Here is a 27,419-nt window from a genome sequence, read left to right as displayed (position 1 = left end):
AAAACAAACATCAATCCCTACTGTCGATTTCCTGATAGTTACCAATGGTTCCCAGTTCCTGTGTAGCAGCTTAGAAAGGTTGGATGGCCTCCTCATGTGCTGTGTAATGTATCAAATGGCTGACTGACTTTATCATCTTCCTTTGTAAATCCTCAGAGGGCAAAAAGGTCTCATTGTGTCTCATTGCTGACGGGCTGAATTGGACCTTCCTCTCCCTCTGTGACAGAATCGAGGGTTTGAGTGAGAGAACAAGACATGGGTTAGGAACAGCCTGCAGCTCCATTCAGAATGTGCATTGTTGATGTGATTGTAACTAAACTTCAATTTCCAGTCTGTTACCAATAGACATGGGTTCTTTTGTTCATCATTGATCTATGGAACTCAATTTTGAATGTTTTTAGTAACCCAGTCTTCACTGCTGCTTGGGCGTGGGAACACTACAGATCACACAACACTAAAGAGAAAGGAACATCCCTGTCTCAGTCAGAAATGGGAATGCCCTTATTCTTAAAATGTGTTCCCCTCAAGCCAATCACCATTCTTTTGACAAAGGGACACATCAATTAGAAACAGATATAGGCCATTCAAAACTCAAACCTATCCACATTTCCTTTAACAACCGACAATCAAATACTTACCAAATTTAGCCTCAACTGAGGTTAGATGAACTCCAGATACCATGAGCTCACAAGAGTGTAGGAAATTGGAACATAGAACAGTGCAGCACAGCACAACCCTTCAGCCTTCGATGTTGTGCCAACCTTTTATCCTCGTCTAAGACTAAACTAAACTTCATACCCTTCATTTTATTATCATCCATGTGTCTATCCAAGAGTTGCTTGAATGTTCCGAATTTAACTGATTCTACTACTACCGCTGGCTGTGCATTCCATGCACCTACCACTACCTGTAGAAAAAAAAACTGTCTCTGACATCACCGCTCAGCCTTCCTCCAATCACTTTAAAATTATGCTCCCTGCGTGATAGCCATTTGCACCCCGGTAAAAAGTCTCCAGCTGTCCACTCTATCTATGCCTCATCATCTTGCACCTATGTTATGTATCCCTTATCCTTCTTCACTCCAATGAAAAAGGCCTAGCTCCCTTAGACATTCTCCATAAGATATGCCCTCCTGCACAGGCAACATCCTGGTAAATCCTGTCTGCACCCTCTGGAAAGCTTCCAATTTCTTCCCATAATGGGGTGACCAGAACACAACACAATACTTCATGTGTGGTCTAACCAGAGCTTTACAGAGCTACAGCATAATCTCGCAGCACTTAAACTCAATCTCCCTGTTAATGAAAGCCAACTCACCATATTCTTCGAAACACCCCTATCAATTTGAATGGCAACTTGGAGGTACCTAAGGACGTGGACCCTAAGATCCGTCTGTTCCTCCACACGGCCAAGAATGCTACCTTTGACCCTGTAATCTGCATTTGAATTCGATCTTCCAAAATGAATCACTTCAGAAAATAGGAAATTGAAGCAGAATTAAGCCCTTTAGCCAATCGGATCTGCTGTGCCGTTTGATCACGGGTGAAATGTTTCTCAGCCGCATTCTTTTGCCTTCGTCAACTGATCAAATGGTTCCCTTATTAATGAAAAACGTATTTATCTCTATCTTAAATAAACTACTTTTTCTGTGGGCAGGAGTGTGCATGTGTTAGTGTGTAAGTGTTTATACCTGTATCTATATGTGTTGTGTGTTTAATGTGTCTATGCATATTTGTGTATATCCCTGTCTGCATCTCTGTTAAACGTGGTCTTTGTAGTTTTTGGGGTAAATCCACAGAAATTGACACCAATACCCTCCCCCTTCCTCCATCTCTACTGTCTGTCAATATTAAGTGTAGAGCCATACAATGCCACTCTCTGCTGGCTCCCCCTGCACAAATGTCAGATGTTTTTCTCTCTTAGAGGACATCAAATTCTGTGAATCTCTCAGATTGCATGGCTGCTTGGGTTTTCAAATAAAGCCTTTTTAAGCACAGAACAGTTTCGTCTGATACCTAATGATATTGTTCTTGACATATTACCAACATCACTGGGTCAGTTTCAGGACTTCTCAATCCTTTCTCACTTATAATTTGTAAAAGTGCATTACAAAAGATTTCAAGTTAAAGAACGAGCAATAAATGCATTACATCACTTTACAAATGTTTCAGTCGACCTTCATTGGATGCAGTTGCAATGGAAATACTCTTTATTGTGTACACTCTGTGCCACGAATGATCTTCAAAGACAAATCACTTCCATGTTGTAGAAGGAGCGCAGACATTTCTCTACACGAGCATTCTCCACTCTTCGGGTCCTCAGTACAATTACGATACTCCCTATATCTGCCTATATGTGTGTGTGCGTGTATGTGTGGTGACAGTGCTGTCAGTTTGGATGGTGCCGTGAGCTGGCTCGCTCCCAGACTGAAACTCTGCTGTGAGAAAGTGAGGTCTGCAGATGCTGGAGATCAGAGTCCAGAGTGTGGTGCTGGAAAAACACAGCAGGTCAGGCAGTTTCCGAGGAATAGGAAAATTAACGTTTTGGGCTGGAGCACTTCACCAGGAATGCCGTCGATGTAGTAGAGTGTGAAGGGCAACCGAGGGGACATTGCTTCACTTTAAACACCACAGAGGCTGACATATCCGCTATGCACATGGATACACACAGAGACACGCAGGTACACACAGAGACGAATATAGACACGCAAAGACACACATTATTGATTATAGATACACACACAGAAACTGATGCAGTAACACAGATATTAATACAGACATACAGAGACTCATACCGATACACTGATGCACATGCACACATAGATACACTGTCATCAGTACAGACATACTACACACACGCTGACACACTGATGTTTATACAGACGTCGAGAATCTGCCAGTATTTACTTTTTCGCATGGTGACATTCCCAATATTTCACTTGCTCTGTGTGGTGTGTGTCAATTTTTCCGTTGCACTGCAGGAACTCCTCTGCACCCTCTCTATAGCTTCCACATTTTTCTACGACAAGGCGACAAAAACAGAACACAATGTGTAGTGTTACATCATGACGATGAACCCTTCCACTAATTAAACCAAACAGCCAGAAAAGCTCAACTCGCAACATAAGCTGTTAAAGTACGAGTGACAAATCTCAAAATTCACTCTTCAAGTATAAATAATATCAATTTATTCCTTAACTCTTAAAGTGAACATTGAACAACAACTATTCACAACTCAAAGCCCCTTTTTGTCTGAAATGTTTGGTAATTGCCTCCAAATTTATAACAACATAATGTTCCAATACGAAAAGCCCATATTAAAATTGCATCAACTTAATTTCAAAACCACACAGCATCTGTCATCTCCAGTGTCATCTTTCTTTCAGATGAAGATCTTCCTGGGTTGTCTTCTGAATTTTTGTGCAAGGATGTTTCATACAAAAACGGTATCTTTGTCAGAGAGAGTTTTGCATGGCAGTTTCTCGCAAGATGGCAGTTACTCTCAACCTAACTCGCGAACTGTCTGCTTCTTTTATGCCACTAAATATTTGATCATATCATTTGTTGGATGTTGGCAAAACAATAAATTAAAAATCGATTGACTTTTGTATCCTGGGGCCTAATTTAAACTGAATGGTTAAATTCGAATTGTTGTCAAACAGGAACCAAAACTCAAGGTATCTGTTTCACAGCCAAACGTTGCATGCTTTATATTTTCCAGTATACTTTGGGGTCTGCTAGCTAGTCATATGACAGGTGCTTGCAAGCTCTCAGTGCAGAACAACATTCACTCTCTCTTAAAAGATACTATACACACCTTCAACTTCATAACAGTGGTTTATTCCGAGCTTTATACAGCTGTAGCATAATCTCATAACTCTGAAACTCACTTCCGTAGCTTGTGAAAGCCAACACAATATACACTTTCTTAACAACCACTCAACTTGGGTCATGATTAGGGTGGTGTTGGAAAAGCACAGCAGGTCAGACAGCATCCAAGGAGCAGGGAAATTGATGTTTCGGGCAGAATCCCTTCATCAGAGCTCCTGCTTGAAACGTGATTTTCCTGCTCCTCGGATGCTGCGTGACCTGCTATGCTTTCCAGCACCACTCTAACCTTGACTCTGATCTCCAGCATCTACAGTTTTCGCTTTTGCCGATTTGACATCAACCTGGGTGGCAACTGTGAGGGATCTCTGGACATGGACCCCAAGTCCCTCTGTTCCTCCGCTCTGCCAAGAATACTGCCTTTAGCCCAATATTCTACATTCAAATTCGACCTTCCAAAGTGACTGACTTCACGGTTTTCCAGGTTTAACTTGATCTGCTTCTCATCATCTCAGTTCTGAATCTTGTCAATGTTTCATTGCAACCTACAACATACCTCAACGTTATCCAGAACCCCACCAACATTTGTGTTTTCGGCAAACGTATTAATCCACACTTCCACTTCATCATCCAAGCCATGAATAAAAATCGCAAAGGGCAGAAGTCCTAAAACTGATTCTGCGGGACTGAATGCTTTCCATCGACTGCCAACTTCTGTCTTCTATGGGCCAGGAATTGTGTTCCAGACAACCAGATTTCCCTGCACCCCATGCCTCCTTACATTCTGAATGAGCCTACTGTGGGTAACGTTATCAAACGTCTTGCTAAAATATACACCACATCCATTGATTTACCTTCATAAATGCGTGTTGTCACATCCTCAAATGATTTAAAAAGATTCGTGAGGCATGACCTGCCCCTCACAAAGGCATACTGACTATCTCTATCAAACGATGGTTTTCCACGTAATCATAAATCATGTCTCTCAGAATCCTCTCCAATACTTTGCCCACCACTGTCGTAAAACTGATTAGTCTATAATTCCCAAGATTATCCCTATTCCATTGCTTGAACAAGGGAATAACATTTGCCAACCTCTTTTCATCTGGCCTGTCTGAAGTGGGCAGTTAGGGTGCAAAGGTCATTGCCAAACGCGCAGCAATCTCTTCTTTCATTTACTGTAGAATACTTGCTTATATGCTGTTTGGCCAAGGAGAATTATCTATCCTGGTGTTCATCAAATTTTTCGTCACACCCTCTAGCATATCAGCCTATTCCATGCTCTCCACATAAACGTCAATGCCCCTCTCAGTAGTGAATACTGAAGCAACGCATTCATTAAGGACTTCCCCTACCTCTTCCAACTCATGGAGCAAATTCCCTCCACAATCTGTGATGAGCCCTACCCTCACTCTAGCCGTCCTCTTGTTCCTGACATACGTGCAGAACACCTTCGCTTTTACCCACCAAGACTTTTTCATGCCCGCTTCTTGCTCTCCTGAGTTCATTCGTTAGTCCCTTCCTGGCTAACTTGTAACCCTCTAGAGCCCTGTCTGATCCTTGCCTCCTCAACCTTAAGTAAACTTCCTCCTTCCTTTTGACTAGATGTTCTACATCCCTTGGCACAATGCAAGTATGAAGCTGTAAATGGAGGGGAGCTGCATATCCTGTCACTTCCAGCATGGGCTGCAAGTTTACCCACATTGGGAAGTGATCTAACACAATGTTACTGAACAATGTACTAGGGTGATGCACACAGCTCTACATGCTGGGAGGGTAACTGATCCTGGTTTACAGTTCAATGCACTGGGTTGGTGTACACAGCACTACATGCTGGGAGGGTAACTGCTCCTGGTTTACAGATCAATTCACTGGGGGGTGTACACAGCTCTACATGCTGGGAAGGCAATATCTCCAACTTGACAGAACAATTCACTGTTATACACTGCACAGCTCCCCACGGACTGGTGTGGTCCACACTGTCTGTACAGTGTACTGGGTTGTATTGAGCAGTACACTAACCTGGTCTGCACTGTGCTCCATGCTAAATGGATATCTTCTCTGGATTATGATGTCTGATTCTGTGTGGCGGATTGGGCATCTGATGTAATTGACCATTTGAGCTCATGTCTCAGCATATTTATTTTATGTTCTTATTCTTGTTATTGGACGCTGCCCCCAAAGTCTGATATCTCCAGCTAGTCCTATTTGTCTGAGAAGAGCCACGTTTATTCAATTTGTCAGTCAAGTAATCATCCAATTATAGCATGAATATCCATCCTTCTGTACCTTAACCTAGCAGTTGGTGCTCATATCCCTGGATTCCCATGGACATCATTATCAAGCTTAGAAACAATGTGCAAGATGTATTGTTTGAGCCCTCCTGTATGTTCCGGTTGTGGGTCCCAATTGGCTCCTTAGTGTATCGAGAGCTGGCACTGTGAAGCCGTGTTTGATCAGAATTCTTCCTTCTATGGGGCATCTGGGACACCGGACACAATGCTTATGGTTACACAAAGGCCTGAACAAAATAGCCAAAATGTCCGCGCCTACATGGTTCAAAAAGGGCTGCCACGTCCTATCAAAAAATTATATTTTCTGGTGCACAATAATTGTAAGGAAGTCCAGGGGGATGCGCTCCATAACTAACCTACACAACCCCGAGAATCCTGGGGGATTTACCGACACCCACGTCATCAGAATGTTCTTTCTCGTACAAAATGAAAATATATTAAACAATTTATTCACGAAGATGGGTGATTTGGCAAACCCAAGACGCCGGACATCAGACCTACCTTGACCTCAGTTCCCAAGACCCCTTCCAAAACACTCGCTACAGGGCCCCAATAACTACGAAGTTTGTGGCATGACCATAAGCAATGAGTATGCATACCAACATCTGTTTTACATTTGGGCACATTGGGGACGCTCCTTTCTTAAATTTGGCAAGCCACTCCAACGCCAAATAAACCCTGTGGAGTACCTTCAGTTGCATAGCTTGCGTCCGATTGCAAATCGAAATCTTCCAGACATTCTTCCAAATATCTGCCCACTCCTCTGTTGAACATCTCCACCCCCAATTGCTGAACCCAAACTCCAAACAGCTGCTCGATGTCCTTTGAGACACTACCTCCTATTAAATGCTAGAGAGTGCTGACCGAGAGAGTGCACGTGGACTGAAGCACTCTCACCTCCATATTCGACTTATGGTGACTAATCATTAATGTAGTTTTTTTTCTGTATAAAATCCCTAATCTCCTAGATAGCTCATATGTCTGACTCAGCTGCTCGAAAGACGTCACGCCCACCCCAAATTAAGTCTCCCAAACAGGAAACACCTCTGGACTCCCAGAGCCAAAAGCCAGAATTCATCAATCCTACAGTGGGAGTAAAAGGGGAAGTGCTTTTTTTGTAAATTGCCCTCACATTAATGCATCATTCTCCATGCTTTAACAGTGTTAAGGACAATTGGATTTCTGCAATGGTCCATAACAGTCCGTATCTTGTCCATGAACAACAGATTAATGAGGGGACATTTTGCCTGAGAGACATCGATGTCCAACCACATTGACCGCAGGACTTAGTAAATCAAATCAGCCAAATAGGCTAGAAGGGAAATCAATTGGTATTTGTTAAAGTATGTAAAATTCACATCACTCAACTGCAATTGGGTGAGCTCCATAGAGGCCGCCTGTGATGTTAAATAAAACATCCAAGCTGACTGTAAAGCTCCGTATAGGCTGACTGGGCAGTATCAAAAGGTGCATTTGCCTGGGATATAATAAACGGAGGAACACGTTCATTTTGACCGGAGATATTCTACCCAACCAGGATATAGAAGGTGCTGAAAGTCCTGCCTTATGTTCTCGAGCAACTGCAGGAAGATAGCTTTATCTAATTGATTGAAGGCTGGGTTGATGTAAATGCCTAAATACAAGAAACCTCCCTCTGACCATGTGAAAGGGAATCGGATTCCACCTCCAAGATCAGGTACTCTAATAAAACCCAGACAGGCATGGTGTCCGATTTCATAAAGTTGGTTTTATACCCCAAGAAAGATCCAAATACATTAATCACTTGGGGCACATATATCATCGAGTTAGTTAGAAAGAGAAGAACGTCATCTGCATAAAGTGTGAACTTTTGCCATCCTGATCCTACCTCCAGGGCAGTAATATTGTGGTCCCTCCGGATGGGTTCTGCCAACGGCTCAATCACCAATGTAAATAGTAACGGTGAAAGAGGACACCCTTGACGGCTGACTCTGCCATTGCTAAATTTGCCAGACCTTATACCATGAGTGACTAGATAATACTGTCACCCACCTGGCAAAAGCCTCTCCAAGGTCAAACTATTCCAGGACATAATAGAGGTACGGCCACTCCACCTGGTCAAATGTTTTCTCTGCATCCACTACCAAGCCTGGAATCGACCCTTGCTGGCACACCTGAACCATGTTAGCACTCTCCTATTATTATTAGATGACCTGTGACTCCTAATAAAACCTGTCTGGTCCTATTTCACAATGAAGGGCAAGACCTTCTCCAGTTTCAACGCCAGCATTTTCACCAAAATATGAAAGTCCACATTTAATAAGGATAAAGGCGTTTATGAAGTGCAATCTTCGGGAGAATAAGACAAATATTTCCTTCTCTCGGAGAGGATGGGAGGCAGGCCTGACTGTATGAAGAATTGTACATATCCAACATTGGCCCAGTCAGCATGTCTACGAACTCCTTTTAAATCTCACTCTAAAATCCATCTAGGCCCGGTGCTTTACCACTCTCGAGCTGCCTCACCGCCTCCTGTATCTTTTGGCTTGTCAGAGGGGAATTCGAAAGAGACGTCTGCTCTGAAGTTACACCTGGGAGGTCCAGGGTACTAAAAAAGAGCTTCATTGTCGCCAATCTGTCCTTACAGCCCTCTTACTGGAAGAGCCCAGAAAAGAGCTTCATGAATGCTGCATTAATCTTTCTGGGATCGCAGGTGATTTTAACAGCACACGCGCTAATGGATGTGATAGACTGGGGGCAAGTATGCCAGATATCTACCCGGGTTATTACATTACTCGAATACCCTCTGTTTCGGAAATGAGATCGCTCTTTTTGCTGTCTGGGTGACAGCAGCGTTCAGAGCAGCCCGGAGCATTGTAATCTGCTGCAACTTCGTTACAGACGGTCTGTCAAAATATGCTCTGTCAACTGCTGCTCTCCCTTCTACCGCTTCCGAGTCGCCGAGTAAGAAATAATCAACCCCTTGCGTAGGCCTTGGCAGTCTCCCAAAGCACCGTCGGATTTCTGGCCGTCCAAATTGATGTACAAAAATTTTTAAATCCCATGAAAAATATTCAATAAGAAAGCAAATCTTAGCAGGACTTATACACTTAATGGCAAGGTGCTCGGGAGTATTGCTGGACAAAGAGACCTTGTAGTGCAGGTTCATAGCTCCTTGAAAGTGGAGCCGCAGGTAGATACGATAGTGAGAAAGGCGTTTGGTATACTTTCCTTTATTGGTCTGAGTATTGAGTACAGTAGTTGGGAGGTCATGTTGCGGCTGTACAGGACATTGGTTAGGCCACTGTTGGCATATTACGTGTAATTCTGGTCTCCTTCCTATCGGAAAGATGAAGTGAAACTTGAAAGGGTTCAGAAAAGATTTACAAGGATCTTGCCAAGGTTAGAGGATTTCAGCTACAGGGAGAGACTGAACAGGCTGGGGCTGTTTTCCCTGCAGCGTCATAGCCAGAGGGTGACCTTATAGAGATTTACAAAATTATGAGGGGCATGGATAGGAGAAATAGATAAAGTCTTTTCCCTGGGGTTGGGGAGTCCAACACTAGAGAGCATAGGTTTATGGTGAGAGTGGAAAGATATAAACGAGACCCAAGGATCAACTGTTTCACGCAGAGGGTGGTACACATATGGAATGATCTGCCAGAGGATGTGGTGGAAGCTGGTACAATTGCAACATTTAACAGGCATTTGGATGGATAAATGAATAGGAAGCGTTTGGAGGGGTATGTACTGTATGCTGGGAGGTGGGACTAGATTGGGTTGGGATATCTGATTGGCATTTATGGGTTTGACTGAAGGGTCTGTTTCCATGCTGTACATCTCTACAACTCTATGACTAGCTATCCTTCAGGAGAAAGGTATCCATGCACCACTACTGCGAGCCTGTACCATCGCCACCATCCTAAACATCCATGTACACTGTTGCATGATCAGAAATGGCTATGTTCCCAATTCTACAGGACAGCACAGAATTCAAAAAGGCCAATGGGGCAAAAACATGTCAATCCTAGTTTGGCACTTATGTGGGTTAGGTAAAAAGGTGAAGTCCCTACCCGAAGGGTGAACAATCTCCACACATACCCCAAGCCCAGATCCCTGTTTAGATCCACCAGCTGCTTAGATTGCAGGGAAATACCGTCGAGAACCCGTAAGACCCTATCCACCTTGGGATCCATATATCGGTTAAAGTCTCCCCCTAAAATTGTATGACACCCGCCAAGGGCCATCAACCTGGAGAGTGCATCCGTTAACTTGAAGGGTGTACCAAGGGCAAAATGGAGGACGGGACAACTTTCTGGCTGTAAGAGCTGCTCCTTTTTTGAGGTATTTTAGATGCTGGAGGTGATTTCCTCGAATTCCAGGATGAGCAATTACTGTTTTATATGCTGTTGTATTGTTTTTGAAGTTTGGGGGGAAAAAACAATGTCAAAACACCAGCAGTTTCAAAAGCGGGAAGAACAGACAAAAGAAGCACATGGTGAGGACAGTGCAGGGGGGCGGGAGAGAGAGAGAGACAGAGAGAACCTGCACAATTACTGCCTTTGCTGTTTTCGAATTCATGTATCGCTGGACATCGGAGTGCGTCTGCAAAAACTAACAAACAGTGAATTTCACGACTAATCTTGGAGAAACATGTTTGTGCGAAGTTCACAACACAGAATCAGATCAGTTAATCGTTGTTTTAATTCTGTCCAATAGAAAGGCTGCAGTAGTGAGTATAGTGGATTCTTTCTTGATTATATGTTTTTGGAGATACGTCTCTTGATTAAACTTAAAATAAAAGCCATAGCAATGAATTTAACCTGGTGCAGTGTTTTGTAGAGGAATAAGACAGTGTTATTTTCTGGGTCTGTAAATTGTGAAGGAGCAAAAATGGCCTTTGCAGTGATATGTACTTCTTGTCAGATGTGGGAGTTTAAAGAGAGTTTAAGGATTATTGCGGATTATATCTGCCATAAATGCTGTTGGATGCGAACCTTATCAGATTAAATGGATCGGTTGGATAGACAATTAGAAGCGATGAAGAATTTGCAACAGCAACGGTATGTGATGGATGGCAGTTACAGGAAGGGGGAAAGTCTCAGATACAGTCACATAGATGGGTTAGCTCCAAGAAGGGTAAGAGAGGTAGGCACCTAGGGCAGGAGTCTTTTGTGGATGTACCCATTTCAAACAGGTATGCTGTTTTGGAAAATGTAGGGGGTCATGGATTCTCAGGGGAACGTAGAACGAACAGCCAAGTTTATTGTATTGAGACTGGCTCTAATGCAACGAGGGGTACATCGGCTTCCAAGAGATCAATTGTGTTAGGGGATTCTGTAGTCCGAGATACAGACAGGCATTTCTGTGGCCAGCAGAGGAAAAACAGAATGGAGTGTTGTTTCCCTGGTGCCAGAATCAAGGATGTCTCAAAGAGGGTGCAGAATGTTCTCACGGGGGAGAGGGTTCAGCAAGAGGCCATTGTCCGCATTGGAACCAACGATATAGGAAGGGAAAAGGTTGAGATTCTGAGGGGGGATTTCAGAGAGTTGGGCATAAATTTAAAAAGAAGTCCTCAAGGGTAGTAATATCTGGATTACTCCCAGTGCTACAAGCTATTGAGGGTAGGAACAGAAGGGTAGAGAAGATGAATGCATGGCTGAGGAGCTGGTGCATGGGAGAAGGACTCACATTTTTGGATCATTGGACTGTCCTTTGGGGTAGAAGTGACCTATACAAGAAGGACGGATAGCACTTAAATTGGAAGGGGTATAATATACAGACAGGGAAATTTGCTCAAACTGCTCGGGAGGATTTAAACTAGTAAGGAGGGGGTGGGGTACCCACGGAGATAGTGAGGAAAGGGATAAATCTGAGACTGGTACAGTTGAGGACAGAAGTCAGTCAAACAGTCAGGGCAGGCAGGGACAAGGTAGGACTGATAAATTAAACTGCATGTATTCAATGCAAGGAGCCTAACAGGGAAGGCAGATGAACTCAGGGCATGGTTAGGAATATGGGACTGGGATATCATAGCAATTCCAGAAACATGACTCAGGGATGGACCAGGACTGGCAGATTGATGTTCCAGGAAGGATAGAAAGAGAGGCAAGAGAGAAGGGGGAGTGTCATTTTTGAGAAGGGATAGCATTATAGCTGTGCCAAGGGACGATATTCCAGGAAATACATCCAGGGACATTATTTGGGTGGAACTGAGAAATAAGAAAGAGATTATCAGCTTATTAGAATTGTATTATAGACCCCCCCCCCCTCCGCCCCCACCAATAGTCGGAGGGAAATTGAGAAACAAATTTGTAAGGAGATCTCAGCTATCTGTAAGAATAATAGGGGAGGTACGGTAGGGGATTTTTAACTTACCAAACATAGACTGGGACTTCCAATGTGTTAAAGGTTTAAATGGAGAGGAATTTCTTAAGTGCGTACGAGACAATTTTCAGATTCAATATGTGGATGTACCTACTAGATAAGGTGCAAAGCTTGACCTACTCTTTGGAAATAAGGCAGAGCAGGTGACTGAGGTGTCAGTGGGAGAGAACTTTGGGGCCAGCGACCATAATTGTATTCGATTTAAAATAGTGATGGAAAAGGATAGACCAGATCTACAAGTTGAAGTTCTAAATTGGAGAAAGGCCAATTTTGATGGTATTACGCAAGAACTTTCGAAAGCTGATTACAGGCAGATTTTCGCAGGTAAAGGGATGGCTGGAAAATGGGAAGCCTTCAGAAATGAGACAACAAGGATCCAGAGAAAGTATATTCCTGTCAATGTGAAAGGAATGGCTGGTAGATATAGGGAATGCTGGATAACTAAAGAAATTGATGGTTTAGTTAAAAAGAAGGAAGCATATGTCAGGTGTCGACAGGATAGATCGGGTGAATCCTTAGAAAAGTATAAAGGGAGTAGGAGCATAATTAAGAGGGAAATCAGGAGGACAAAAAGGAGACATGAGATAGCTTTTGCAAATATAATTAAGGAGAATGCAAAGGGGTTTTACAAATATATTAAGGACAAAAGGATAACTAGGGAGAGAATAGGGCCCCTCAAAATCAGCAAGCGGCCTTTGTGTGGAGCTGAAGAAAATGGGGGTGATATTAAATGCATCAGTGTTGACTGTGGAAAAGGATATGGAAGATATAGACTGTAGGGAGATAGATGGTGATATCTTGCAAAATGTCCAGATTACAGAGGAGGAATGCTGGACGTCTTGAAACGGGTAAAGTTGGATAAATCCCCAGGACCTGATTAGGTGTACCCCAGAACTCTGTGGGAAGCTAGAAAAGTGATTGCTGGGCCTCTTGCTGAGATATATGTATCATCAATAGTCGCACGTGAGGTGCTGAAAGACTGGAGGTTGGCAAGCGTGGTGCCACTGTGTAAGAAGGGTGGTAAACACAAATCAGGGAACTATGGACTTGTGAGCAAGACCTCGGCAGTGGGAATCCTGAGGGACAGGATGTACATGTATTTGGAAAGGCAAGGACTGATTCGGGATAGTCAATATGGCTTTGTGCGTGGGAAAACATGTCTCACAAACTTGATTGAGTTTTTAGAAGAAGTAACAAAGAAGATAGATGAGGGCAGAGCAGTAGATATGATCGATATGGACTTCAGTAAGGCGCTCGACAAGGTTTCCCATGCGAGACTGATTAGCAAGGTTAGATCTCATGGAATACAGAGGGAACTCGCCATTTGGATACAGAACTGGCTCAAAGGTAGAAGAGAGAGTGTGGTGGTGGAGGGTTGTTTTTCAGAATGGAGGCCTCTGACCAGTGGAGTGCCACAAAGACCAAAGCTGGGCTCTCTACTTTTTGGCATTTTCATAAATGATTTGGATGCGAGCATAAAATTAACAGTTAGTGAGTTTACAGATGACACCAAAATTGGAGGTTTAATGGACAGCAAAGAGGGTTTCCTCAGTTTCCAACAGGATCTGGACCAGTTGGGCCAATGGGCTGAGAAGTGGCAGATGGAGTTTAATTCTGATATATGCGAGGTGTTGCATTTTGGGAAAGCAAATCTTAGCAGCACTTGTACACTTAATGTTAAAGTCCTAGGAAGTGTTGCTGAACAAAGATACCTGGGAGTGCAGGTTCATAGCTCCTTGAAAGTGGAGTCGCAGGTAGATAAGATAGTGAATAAGGCGTTTGGTATGCTTTCCTTTATGGGTTAGAGTACCGAGTACAGGAGTTGGGATGTCATATTGCGGCTGTACAGGCCATTGGTTGCATCACTCTTGGAATATTGCGTGTAATTCTGGTCTCCTTCCTATCGGAAAGATGTTGTGAAACCTGAAAGGGTTCAGAAAATATTTACAAGGATGTTGCCAGGGTTGGAGGGTTTCAGCTATAGGGAGCGTCTGAACAGGCCGGGGCTGTTTTCTCCGGAGCATCGGAGGCTGAGGGGAGACCTTAGAGAGTTACACAAAATTATGAGGGTCATGGATAGGGTAAACAGGCAAAGTCTTTTCCCTGGGGTCGGGGAGTCCAGAACTAGAGGGCATAGGTTTAGTGTGAGAGGGGAAAGATATAAAAGAGACCTGAGAAGCAACTTTTCAAGGGTGGTACGTGTATGGAATGAGCTACCAGACGAAGTGATGGAGGCTGGTACAATTGCAACATTTAAGAGACATTTGGATGGGCATATGAAAAGGAAGAGTTTGCAGGGATAAGGGCTGGGTGCTGGCAGGTGGGACTAGATTGGGTTGGGATATTTGGTCGACATGGATGGGTTGGACCGAAGAGTCTGTTTCCATGCTGAACATCTCTATGACTCTATGACTCTCTCCCATATTCCTCTCTGTATTAAAGCTTTATGGATCAGAAACAGGTGACATTCGTCATTAATGTGGCCAAAAAACTGATATAGAAGGTTCTTCTGAATGAGAAAGGTTACTCCTCTACATTTTGAATTAATGGATGAAAATAACACCCAGTCAAACACTCTCTTCTGTAACTTTAAATGTTCCTTATTGGTTAGGTGTCTTTTTTTCTGGCACCAAGGCTACATCGACCCTTTCCTTTCTAAGGCCTGAAAGCACCAATTGGTGAATGACTCCCGTTTAATGTTCCAGGTGCACTATTTAAAAGAGTGGTTAGCCATAGCCATCCGAAACAGTCCGTGATCCCCCTGTGAGGAAGGACTCCTTTTTATTGCGCACTCCGAGAAAGTGGCAAACAGTTCGTATAAACTTGAAAATACAACTGCAAAAACTACCAACTCAAAACTCCTAACAACTCCTTGTACAATGAACCAACATAAAACACAAATAAGAGGTGATACTCCCTCCTTCCCCACAAGGAGTGCTCATACTACCCACTAATCCCCCTTGGCTCCTACTAGCTGAAGCTGCTCGCCAACCCAGACCAAACAAACTTTAAAAAGTTACATGTGTCTTACAACAAGAAAATTAAAAGTGGGCACTCAACCCGTCCCATCCATATCCAAGGCAGTCCTGGTGAAAAAAATGTAACCCTCCCCAATCTCCCCATCCCCCGAACACTACCCCTATTCCGTACTAAGAGAGAGAAACGAAAAGGAAATTGTAGAAAAAAAGGTTAATGGGAGGGAAGGAAGAAAGGAGAAAAGAGAGAAAAAGAAATGAATGGGACCCCCACAAATTAAAAAAAAACAAAACCACGTAAACGAGGGAAACCACAGAGGAAACAAAGAGAACACGATTGTTCATATTATTTGAGCTAGCCAATCTATCTTAAGGTGTACAGGAAATCCTTTGCATTTTCTCGTGAGTCAAAATTAAACACGGACCCTCTGTGGTTGAAACGTAATACTGTAGGGTATCTTACAGTATACTGAATATTCAATTCCCTCAGCCTCCTTTTTACCTTATTAAAGGCCTGCCTCTTGTGGATCATGGCCGTAGAAAGGTCTTGGAAAAACATAATTCGTGATCATTTGGATAATAAAGCCTGTGGATCTTTCCCAAGTGCTGGGGAACCATTTGTTTCTCTCCATAGTGCTGGAGTTGCACAAGGGCTGGGCGGGGGTGCTGGTCTCACCCGGGTTTGTGCACTGCGATCTGGTGGGCCTGCTCGACCTGCACCCGGCCCGCCTCGAATTCCAGCTTCAAAAAACTACCGAAGCCATTACTCCAAACACTGACGGCTGACTTTTTCTTCCCGTCCCGCCAGCCCGACAAGGCAGATATTCTTATGATGGCCTCGATTTTCGAAGTTGATCTCCTCCTCCCCGCCTGCTACCCGCCATCCCAAGGTCTGGACCCGACCTGCTGAAGATTCCACTGCAGTTTCAGAGGACACAGTCCACTGCTCCACCTCCATGACATGTGTCTGAGACGCCGGATCTCCTAGTCATGCTTCTGCAGCATGGCTGAGGTCGGTTCCAGCATGGTCTGGGTCTCCTCCATCTCTGAATCAACCTTATCTCGGAGGTTTACTTACTCCATGACCAAGCTCTGCTCTAATAGTAAGTCCCCTGGTGGGTTCGCAGAGGCCGACGCCACGGCCGCAGGCGTATCCGTTGCTGCATGGCAGTGCCTGCTAGTTGCAATCCACGTGGTCCTTTACCCTTAGTCATTTTCCTTACTCACTTCAACTGACATACAGAAATACAGGGGATCAGTATTTTTACCACAATGGGTAAGAAAGAGGTGAATGCACCACTTTATCTGGGTTCTGCCGTAAAGATGAGCAGGGCAAACCTACTGGGTCGCTAATATCTTGGATCTCCCCCGAAAAGAAATAATTTTTAATGACTTTATTTTAAATAGTTTGAAGCTGTTTCTTATAGACAGAGACAATGGAAAACCAGTAGGTGTGATATATTTAGATATTCAGGTTTAAGAGCTCAGACAGTGAGTAGTAAATAATATTAAACCAAAGTGGTTCTGGACGGACATTTGGAAATGGAAAGGTAAACGTGAAGTTGGCCTTAATTTAAAGGGAATGGGAACATAGAAGTAAAGGCGTTCTGCACAAGCTACATGCAGTGCGGATGAGATAATACCTGTGTTCTGTACTGTTTCAAAGAATGAGAGGTGATCTCAGGGAAACTTAGAAAATTCACACACAGGAGACTTAATAATACAGGTGCTTGAAGAAGTGCAGCAGGCAAGGTTAAAGAGAATTCCAATACACTCTACAAAAAACAGCAAGTAGAACGGAATAAACAGGGAACAATTAGAGCCAATTAGAAACCAAGGGTGCAATCAGTTTGGGAAGCTGGGGAACATTGATGGATTATTACATGAGTGCTTCCTATCTGTTTTACCTGGGAGACGGAGGATGCAGGTATAGAATTCGAGAAGATGCATTGAGAGCTCTCAACTAAGATGCAAGTTAGGATGATGTAAATCCACATAAATTGCATCACTGGATAATGTTTCAGAAAAAATAGGAAATGACCTGACCAAATGTTTAAGTCAAATCTGACCACAAGGGAGGTTCCAGAGGACTGGAGAGCAGCTAATGTGGTCCCACATTACAGAAAATGTGATGGAGATAGACCAGTGTCTTTTGGTGTACCACAGGGAGCAGTTCAGTCTATTTTATTATTTGTGGTATTCATAAATGTTGTAGATGTGACTGTGGAGGGGTCGTGTGAGGGGGGAATTGAGGCATGTGATAGGTAAGTTTGTTTATGACACAACTATTAGCCAGGTGGTGACAGTTTGGAGGAAGGCCTTATTTTACAGGAAGATACAGATGGAATGGTCAGATGGGCAGATCAATGGCAGATGGAATATAGCCCTGATAAATATGAGATGATGCACTTTGGAAGAAGGAGCCATACAGGGGAATATTCAATGAATGGCAGCGCACTAGGAAGCTCAGAGGGTATTTCTCCACACATCTCTGACTATGATTGGACAGGGTAAGAAGCTAGTTAAGAAAGCACATGGGACTGTAGGCATTTTGTTTATTCATCGTGGCAAACATAATATGATCTAAACACGCCATTGTTTAGGCCATATACAGAATGCTGCGTGCAGTTCTGGCAGGGTGGGAGTGGACTGGGTTCGGGTTGGGCGGAGCATAGATGGGGCAGGGTGGGATTGGGCAAGGCGGGGTGCAAGCGGACGCGGGGTGGGGTCTCGCACGCAGTGTGCTTTTGCCTTGTCTCCTGAATGGAGAGCAGACTTCACAGATAAATCCAAGCCCCAGAGTAGATCAATTAACTGAATAATCAATTATTTGAATGAATTAGTGCTCCGTCCATCTCAATCAGATAATCGAGTTTCCTCTGTATAACTTATCTCGCAGAATATTCTCAAGTAACTATCTATTACAGATGTTAGTTCTACTGGTCTATAGCTCCCACGTTTAACTTTGTAGCCCTCCTTGAATAAGGGCACAGCATTCACTATCCTCCAGTCCTCCGGGACCTCACCCGTTGGCTACTGATGATACAAAAGTACCAACCAGGGCTCCCGTAATTTCTTCTCTATCCACCTGCAGAGTTCCTGAATAGATCTGGTCCGGATCAAGAGATTTATAGAAGTACTGCAAAGTCGCAAACATACGTCTCTTTCTTGAATTTAAAAACACCACAGAGTGAGCAAGTGACTTAATGATGGTTAACGTAACAAATTAAAGATAATATTAATCATAGGAAGTGACTTCAGAAGAATTCCAGAAATTGTGGAAACTTGAGAATTCTCAGAAATTGATGATCCAGAAAAGGAGAGCCATGAAGCTGATAAGGAAATCACAATGCGAACATACATGCTAACAAACAGGAACACAAAGACTGCATCAATCTCCTATCTATAATTCAAAGGGAACCAAAGAAAAGCAATGTCAAATGTGGAAATTTGTAATCGGGAGAGGAGAGTTTATTGTGGAGAACAAGGAAATGGCCAAGAAAATAACCAGTAACTTTGTATCTGTCTTCATGTAGGAAGATCCAGAAAATCACCTCGAAAAGCAAGTGATCAGATGGAGCTTATGGAACTAAAGACATAAAGCCAATTGATATCAGTAACAGGGTAGTGCTTGAAAATGTAGCTAGATTGAGCATTGCTAAGTCTGACAACACAGATTTACTTCGTATCAAAATGTCAGAAATAAGGCACCAATGGACGTATTATTTGCACAGTCGATGACTATGTTTTAATTTCCTGTACATCCTGCAGAGACTGGAAGCCATTGTAGATAAATGGAAGGTAGTAAATGTGTTCCAAGCATTTTAGCTGAATGTAAGGAATCCAAGCAAATATTTGTGATTCGGAGGAGCTGGTGTTGGATTGGTGTCGACAACGTTAAAAATCGCACAACACGAGGGTTATAGTTCAATAGGTTTAATTGGAGGCACAAGCTTTCAAAGTGCACAACCACCTGATGAAGAAGCAGTGTTTCGATTGCGAGGACTAGCGAATCAACCTTTTGGACTGTAAGCTGGTTTTGTGTGATTTTTAACCTTATCATTTATGGTTATCATAAATTTTGGAGATGAGAATGTGGAGGGGAGAGTAGGGGATAGTGTGATAAATCAGTTTGAGTTGGACACAAAGATTGGCCGGGTGGTTGGCAGCGAGGAGGAAGGCCGTATGTTGCAGGAAGATACAGACGGAATGGTCAGAAGTGCAGATCGATGGCAGATGGAATATAACGCTGATAAATATGAGTTGATGCACTTCGGGGGAAGGAACCAGGCAGGGGAGGACTCAATGAATGGCAGCACACTAGGAATCTCAGAGGGTGCTTTTCCACACATCCCTGAATGTGGGTGAACAGGTTAATAGTCGAGCTAAAAAGGCTTAGGTGTCGTAGACATCGATTATAAGAGTTATACATGATTTTGTTTAGGGCAAGATGGTATGCAGTGTGCAGTTCAGGATACCACATTATGAAAGGATTTCATTACAATGAGGGGGATGGGGTTTGGTGGGGATTCACCAGTATGTTCCCTGGGATGGAGCGAATCAGCTATGGAGAGAGGCTGGATAAGCTCGGTTGTTTACTTTGAAGCAGAGGAGGCTGAGGGGACGTGATTCAGAAGGACAAGATTACGAGGGGCATGGACAGAGTGGATAGACAGCAGCTGTTCCTTTTAGTCAAGAACAAGGGAACAAGTGAAGTGCTTGAGGTTTAGAGAGAACTTAAAGATATTTTGTCACCCAGAAAATGTTGGGGTCCGGAAGAGAGAGAATGGTTGTCACGGGTAACTCCACAACAATGCAAAGTCCTTGGACGAGTTTTTGCAGTGTCATAACATGCCTGGTTCTGGGCCTCATGTCAGAAAGTGGGACTAATTAGATCGTGCTGTATTTCGAACGATATGGAGTCTGTGTTTCTGTGATTGTATGATTATGGAATGCTCATCATTTATCTGTTTAAGACAGAAATTGATGCTTTTCTGAAGAGTATATCAATGAGAGTTATACGAGTGAACTGTAATAGCTTCTAAAGATATGTGAAAGGTAAGATCAAGCAATTGCAGCTCAGTACAGTCTGAAACCAGAAAATGGAGAATGGAGAACAGGGAAATGGCAGAACTATGAAGCAACTACTTCATTCTGGCTTCGCAGAAGATACCAAAACAAAAAAAAAGCTTCCCAGAAATACCATGAAAATTTAGTCTGGTGAGAAAAAGAGAATAGAATGAAATTAGCAACTAAACAGTTCGAGAGAAAGTATTGTAACAGAACATAATGGGCATAGACAAAGTCAACATAGATTATGAAATGGGAATATTTGAGAAAGTGAATTTTAGCAAAATTATGGAGAAGCTATCAATGCATTACGATTGGATTCCCAGAAAGATTTTTGATAAAGCCCCAAGCCTGCTGTGCAAATTTGAATCCTATGGGACTGGGGCTAATATATGGTCATGGTTTTAGAATGGGAGAGCTGGCAGGAAACAGTGAGTAGGAATAAAACTTTTTTTAGAATGGAAGGCTTGGAGGATATAGAAGGGATCGGGGTTTGGGAACGGCTATTCCCAATACACGTCATATCTTTGGTTGAGGGGCTCAATTGCAATATTCCCAAGTCTGCTGATGGCATTAAACGATGTTGGATTGTGAGTGGGTGAGCAGGATGTCAAAAAGCTCCAAGGTGATTGAGACAACTGAAGTGACTGGGCAACTGCGTGGCAGGTGGAGAGCAATGGGGGGAGATGTGACGTAGTGCACTTTGTTGGGAACAATAGAATGCCAGCCGATCAATTGAAAATGGATTGATTGAAAAATGTTGATCTATAAAGGAAATAAAGCTGCATTTTTGTTTCCTTCTGCGCCGACCTGTGAATGCCATGCAGGGCTGTGAGTTCTGAAACCAGAAGTCAATACTAGGAATGGCACTGACACACTGACCAGTGTGCATAGACCCACCAAGTGGGTGGATGTAACATTGAAAAGGATTTGGAACTCTTTGTACACCAGTCACTGAAAGCAATATTGCAGGAACAGAAAGCAGTTTGGAAGATAAATAGCTCATTGACCTTCATTTCAGGTGTATTTGAGTAGAGGAGTAAAGGTGTCTTACTGCAGCTGTACAGGCCCTTGGTGAGACCCCATCCCAAACATTGTGCAGTATTTTGTGCGGTTTTGCTCTCCTTATCAATAAAGGACAAATCTGACATTGAGGGAGAGCAGTGAAGAATGACCAGACTGATCTCTGGGAAGACAGGCTTATTGTGCGAACAGAGTTTGAGGCGACTGGGCCTGTATTCCATGGAGTTTAGGAAAATGAGTGGTGATCTCAGTGAAATATCTAAAATTCTGACAGGGTGAGACAGATTGGAAGCAGGGATGGTAATTCCCCTGGCTGGATCGTCAAAGAACAAGGGGGCACAACATTAGGTACAGACAGGTCACTCTGCATTTAGATGAGAATAAATATCTTCACTCAGAGACTGCTGAACTTGTTCAATTTTCTGACACATAAGGCTGTAGAAGCCAAGACACTGAATGTAAATGAGGATTTCTGGAAATTAAAGGGATAGACAGAGAGCAGGAATATCGTGTGAAGATAGAGGATCAGATATCATTCCATGTTTTTCTCCAATAACACGGTAGTTGTATTCCTGTGGAACACCGTGTTGTAGAAAATCATGCAATATTAATAATGCGGTCTATGGGAAAAAGTGGAGAACGGGCAAACCACCCCTCCCCCCAAAAAAGTATAAATCAGTAAAAACCAAACATTTAAGTTAATCTAACACACACAAGCATAGTCTAAGAAAATCTTTAAATCATATATTGTAATGAAACAATGCTGTAAATGTTGCACTTTCACCCTAATGCCACTGACTACAGCACTGTACCTTTCACCAAGCTCTTCGCCAGAAAGGACGTGAGCTGACTGACCACATGATGCTGACATGGAATTCCGGTTTGAAAAAAAGATCCGTTTAAATGTAGACTACAATTCCTAGTTTCAGTCTCAGTTTCAAGGCTTGCAGAGCAGATTACATTCCTGCTTTAGTGAACACACTGAGGATGCATTTTGCAGACAGAGGATCCTGAGGCTGGGTTTTGCTCTTCAACTGGTGCCCGGGGACGGAATTGCGTGACAGTGAATGGGAGCTCGCTTTATAAAGAGGATGCGCAATTCACGAATTGTGATGCAGACAAGTTGTGTTTAATAAACATGCGCTATTGGAGAACTGCCTGTATATTGAAGGGAGGATCAAAATTGATGGACCAAAGCAACTACTGCAGTTCCAATTTTATATATCCCGACGTTTAAACATGTTAAATGATATAAACACTGTATGGGGCAAATCGCACTGAGGAGATTTTCTCCACTGTCTAGAATGGGGAATGCTCAATGGATTGAATGACCTCCTCCCTTCCCGATGTTTCTGTGCAGTCTGTGGGATAGCTCTGCAAGTCGTGTCACAAGCTCTCAGACGTTCGAAAGGAGGACTCTGCGGGGACGTCAGGACTGTGTTTCCCATTCCCATTTCCAACAACAAGGCTGAGACCAGGTGTTCTGACCCGGTTTATCCTTTAAGAATGATGAGCAGTTTGATACAATCAAGTGCCTTGCTTGAAAGTTTCAGAGACCATTGAAGAGTTTATCACATGTCTGTGCATCTGGATTCACTTTTAGGCAGACCAGGAAAACACGGGAGACTCACTTCCTGAAACTACACTTGGGAAGGAAAATGGTAATCACAATTGACATTGGCTTCAAAGTCACTATTCCTGACACCAGATTTTAGATCTCGATAGTTTATTAATTGTTTTAAACTTCCACCAGCTGCCAGAGCATTAACCTGGTCTGGATTAGTAATCCAGTGACATTTCCACAACAGCACCATCGCCACATGGGGACCTATCAGAAACCACACTGAGCTGGTTATTCCTGTGCTGCTTGACAACTCTGTCAAAAAGTACTCCCACTAATGTGACTATCGTGATCGGACTGAAGGGATGGTAATTGGACAGATTGTAGTTATTCCCTCTTAGCGGACTGGATATAGTTGAGTAATGTTTCACATTGCCAGGGAGATGTCAGAGTTGGAGCTGGAATGAAACAGCTTCCCCAGGGACACGGCTTGTTGTGCAGTCCAAGTCTTCAGTCCTATTGCAGGAATGGTGTCAGGGCCCATTGCCATTGGATTATCAACTCAACACTCCTGGCTGAGGACGGTGCAGACACTATATCCTTATCTTTTACACTGATGTATAGAGCAGTCCATTATTTAGGATGGAGATACTTGTGGAGTACTCTCCTCCAGTGAGTTGTTTAGTAGTCTATTGACATTTATAATTGGATATGGCAGGACTGCAAAGCTTAGATCTGATCTGTTGGTCTTTAGATAATTTTGTCCTCTCTATCAGATGTTAATCCTGCTATTTGGAATGTAACTGGTCAAGTACCATAGTGTTAATGGTTTGTCATCAGGGTTAGTACACATGGTTCTGACTCTGGTATGTTGAACCATGGATCAGTCTGATGTTAATGGTAGATTCAGAGATTATCCCAGGGAAAAAAATTACAGATTGTGATTGAACACAATTCTGCTGCTGCTGCTGTGATCTACATCATCACATGAATGGCCAGTTTGACCTGCAATATCTGTAATTCAATTCTACTGACTGTCCCCCAATTCACACCGAGACCCATTCACCCATCAGCACTGTACTCAGTGATCTAACCTGGTTTCTGATGTGGTGGCATTTCCATTTTCATATTCTCATTCTGTTAGGATCTCTCCATGGTGTCACGCTTCCAATTTGTCACATTACTTAAATTCTTTAACATATTCATGTGAATCTTTTCCATTCCCGAAATGACATCTTCTATATTTAAAGTGAATGTGTGTTTCCCTCTGTTTCTCTCCCTGACCATGATTAAGAGTTCTGCAGTGCTCGTGATGCAGCCTTATGCACGTTCAGAGCCAATAACTCTGTGTACCTGGTGTTACTGTTCACTTCCCTGGTACTCAGCGCTCAGTATTGGACAGAGCTTTTGAGCAACTTTGACAGACATCTGTGGAAGTAGTTCAAAAACAGACATACCTGAAGAAACTAAGCAGGTTTGGCAGCATCTTGTGGAATGAAAGCAGAGTTGATCTTCCAGGTCCAGTTTCTCCAGAAATATTTGTGTTTTTATTTCCAGTATCCATAATTATTTGTTTATTTGAAAATTTTTCTGTGCCTATTCAACCCTGGAGAAACTCAGCAGGTTGGCAGAATCTGCAGAGACAGAGAAACGGAGTTAGCGTTTCAAGTCCAGTGTGACACTTCGTCAGAACTGAAATTTTTAATCCCTTGACAGAGGTGGGGGAGTGGGTGATGCTTAAAAGAGAGTGTGGCAAAAGATAAATAGGTTTTTAACAGTGGTGAACGAGAGGGTGATGTGAAAGATGCGAATTGAAGGAAAGGGGTTCTCTCTATTGAGTGCAAGATAAAGAAGATACAACCACACAACGTCATAGCCAGACTAGGAGAGAGAATGTATGAAAATGGAGAACAGTCATAATGGGGTAAGGCTGTGAAGTTATCGAATTGAATATTAACTCATACAGGCTGTAACGTACCAAAGTGTAAAGTGAGGTGTTATTCGAGCTTGGGTTGTGCTTCACTGGAATATTGCAGCAGCTCAGGACCGAAATGTTAGCATGAGAGCAAGGTAGGTTATTGAAATGGAAAGCAATGAGAGGGTCAGGGTTATTCCTACATGCACAGTGGGAGTATTCCTCAAAACAGTTTCTGTTTTGTCTCCCCGGTGTGAAGGATACTGCATTGTGAGCAGCAATGACAGGATTTTTTAGATTATATTAGATTCAACCCAACAAGTCCATACCAATCCTCTGAAGAGTAACCCACCCAGACCCATTTCGCTCTAATGGATCTAACACTATGGGCAATTTAGCGTGGCCAGTTCACCTGCCGTGCACATCTTTGGACTGTGTGAGGAAAACGGAGCACTCGGAGGAAACCCTCGCAGATACAGGGAGAACGTGCAAACTCCACACAGTCGCCCGAGGCTCTAAATGAATCCAGGAACCTGGTGCTCTGAGGCAGCAGTGCTAACCACTGATCCACCGGCCTCCAACTGTGTGGAGACTGATTTGAAACAGTACAAATGAATGAGAGTGCAGTGGGGGCGGCAATGTGGGAAATAGGTCAGTCACAGTATGAGGCCCTGTCCACTGTAGGTAGGGGATTCCTGGTTTGAAGGAAAAGCGCTCACATCAGAGGCAGCTCACTGGAATGTGGCACTATCAATCAGAATCATCAGAGACGGAGAAACTGGGAGAAAGGAGTCACCCTCGCTGATCATGTGTTCAGCCACATGCAGAAGTTCCCTCTGAATGATTGAAAAGAACCAGACATTAAATGGAGGAGTTCTGACTCACATCTGGTCAGAAGCGTGATGTGGATAGAAACCCAAAGGAAAGTCAGTGGGTATACATGGGTAGACGTTCAAGTAGATATCCCATACTGCTCAGCAATTATTTATTTCTGCTCAAAAAGAAGGACTTGATGAGGAGATGAACCACCCATGGTTGACTAAAGCTCTCAGCGATACTATTCAATCACAAATTGATGAGCATTGATATCGGGCCAGATTTAGGATGTTTATTTCAGGGACTACTGGCAGATGCTAGGCATAAATTTCAGCTGTGCTTCCTGAATTATCCCAGAAATCCCTGCCATTGCTGTTCCATCCTCTTCCCTGCTCGTCTCCCCTTCCTGATTCCAGGTTCTCCCTCTCCAATTACAAAGCATATTCTCTCACATTATTGTCCCTACCTACATCACCTTAAGCTCTTTGATCCAGTCTACCTTCCCTGAACTAGCATCAGGCTGCATTTTGTGATGCCACTTTTCCTCTTGTCTCAGTGTGGGTCGGCCTCTCCATTCACGCTCTTTTACAACTTCCACTCACATCTCATTCTGGAAAGTTTCCTTCTTGGAGTAAACCTTACTGAAAACACCTCTCCCCCTTTGAGCTGAATTCACACAGTGATCCAAATTTCAAAACGTATACTCAGTCTACATTTCACTCTGCTAAAGGTAACTACATTCTTACCGTGTGGCATAAGAATTCCCCTCATTACATAGATCTGGCCAGAGATACGTTTTCACTGTAGAGATCATCACACCCTTTGTGTTTGATGCCTTTTTGGCACTAGTAAGAGTTTCCTGCTGCCTTGGTATTGTAACATGGAGAAAAAACAATCATAGTATGAGGTTTGGGCTAAGTGTTGTTTACCTGTCATTTTTAATCTGTATAGGTTAGATGGTTTTTTGAAGTTGGCTCTGTGGGTCGGCACATCATCGAAGGCCGAAGGGCCTATACTGTACTGTCATGTTCTAGGTAATATTGATGAAAAGGAGGTCATCTGGAAAGTAATTATACAGGAATATGCATAGAAACTAGAAGCTGATGTAGGCTATTTGGCCCCTCGCGTTCTGACATTCAACAAGATCATGACTGACTCCTTCCCGATTTGTATCCAACAATCTCCCCTACCCTCAAAAATGCTTAATCTCCTTCTTAACGGGAATATTAATCCATGCACCTCCACCCTTAAATTTATGCAAATAATCCATCTCCATTACATTTTTATGGTTTGACAAACGTAATGAGGAAGTCAGATGAACAAGATGAAGCAAATGTCTGAGATGAAGAATTGCGAATTCGTCCAATAGAAGAAAGAAAATAAGATGAGCGATGCCAGAGTTATATAATGCAATGCAATCTGCTGCGTGCATATCTTCTTTATTTGCAAAACGTTTTATGCAGGTACAATAAGTAACGAGGCAACGTCACAGAATTGTATCAGTTATTGTGAGCAACATTGAATATAAATGCAGATGTTAATGTTTCAGTTGTATCAGGAACTGGGTGCTGG

Source organism: Chiloscyllium plagiosum, unplaced genomic scaffold, assembly GCF_037043375.1.
Source record: "Chiloscyllium plagiosum isolate Xiang-an unplaced genomic scaffold, Cpla_swu_hap1 HiC_scaffold_18, whole genome shotgun sequence".
Taxonomy (NCBI): domain Eukaryota; kingdom Metazoa; phylum Chordata; class Chondrichthyes; order Orectolobiformes; family Hemiscylliidae; genus Chiloscyllium; species Chiloscyllium plagiosum.
The sequence above is the reverse complement of the archived record's forward strand: the minus strand, read 5'-3'. Positions refer to the sequence as shown.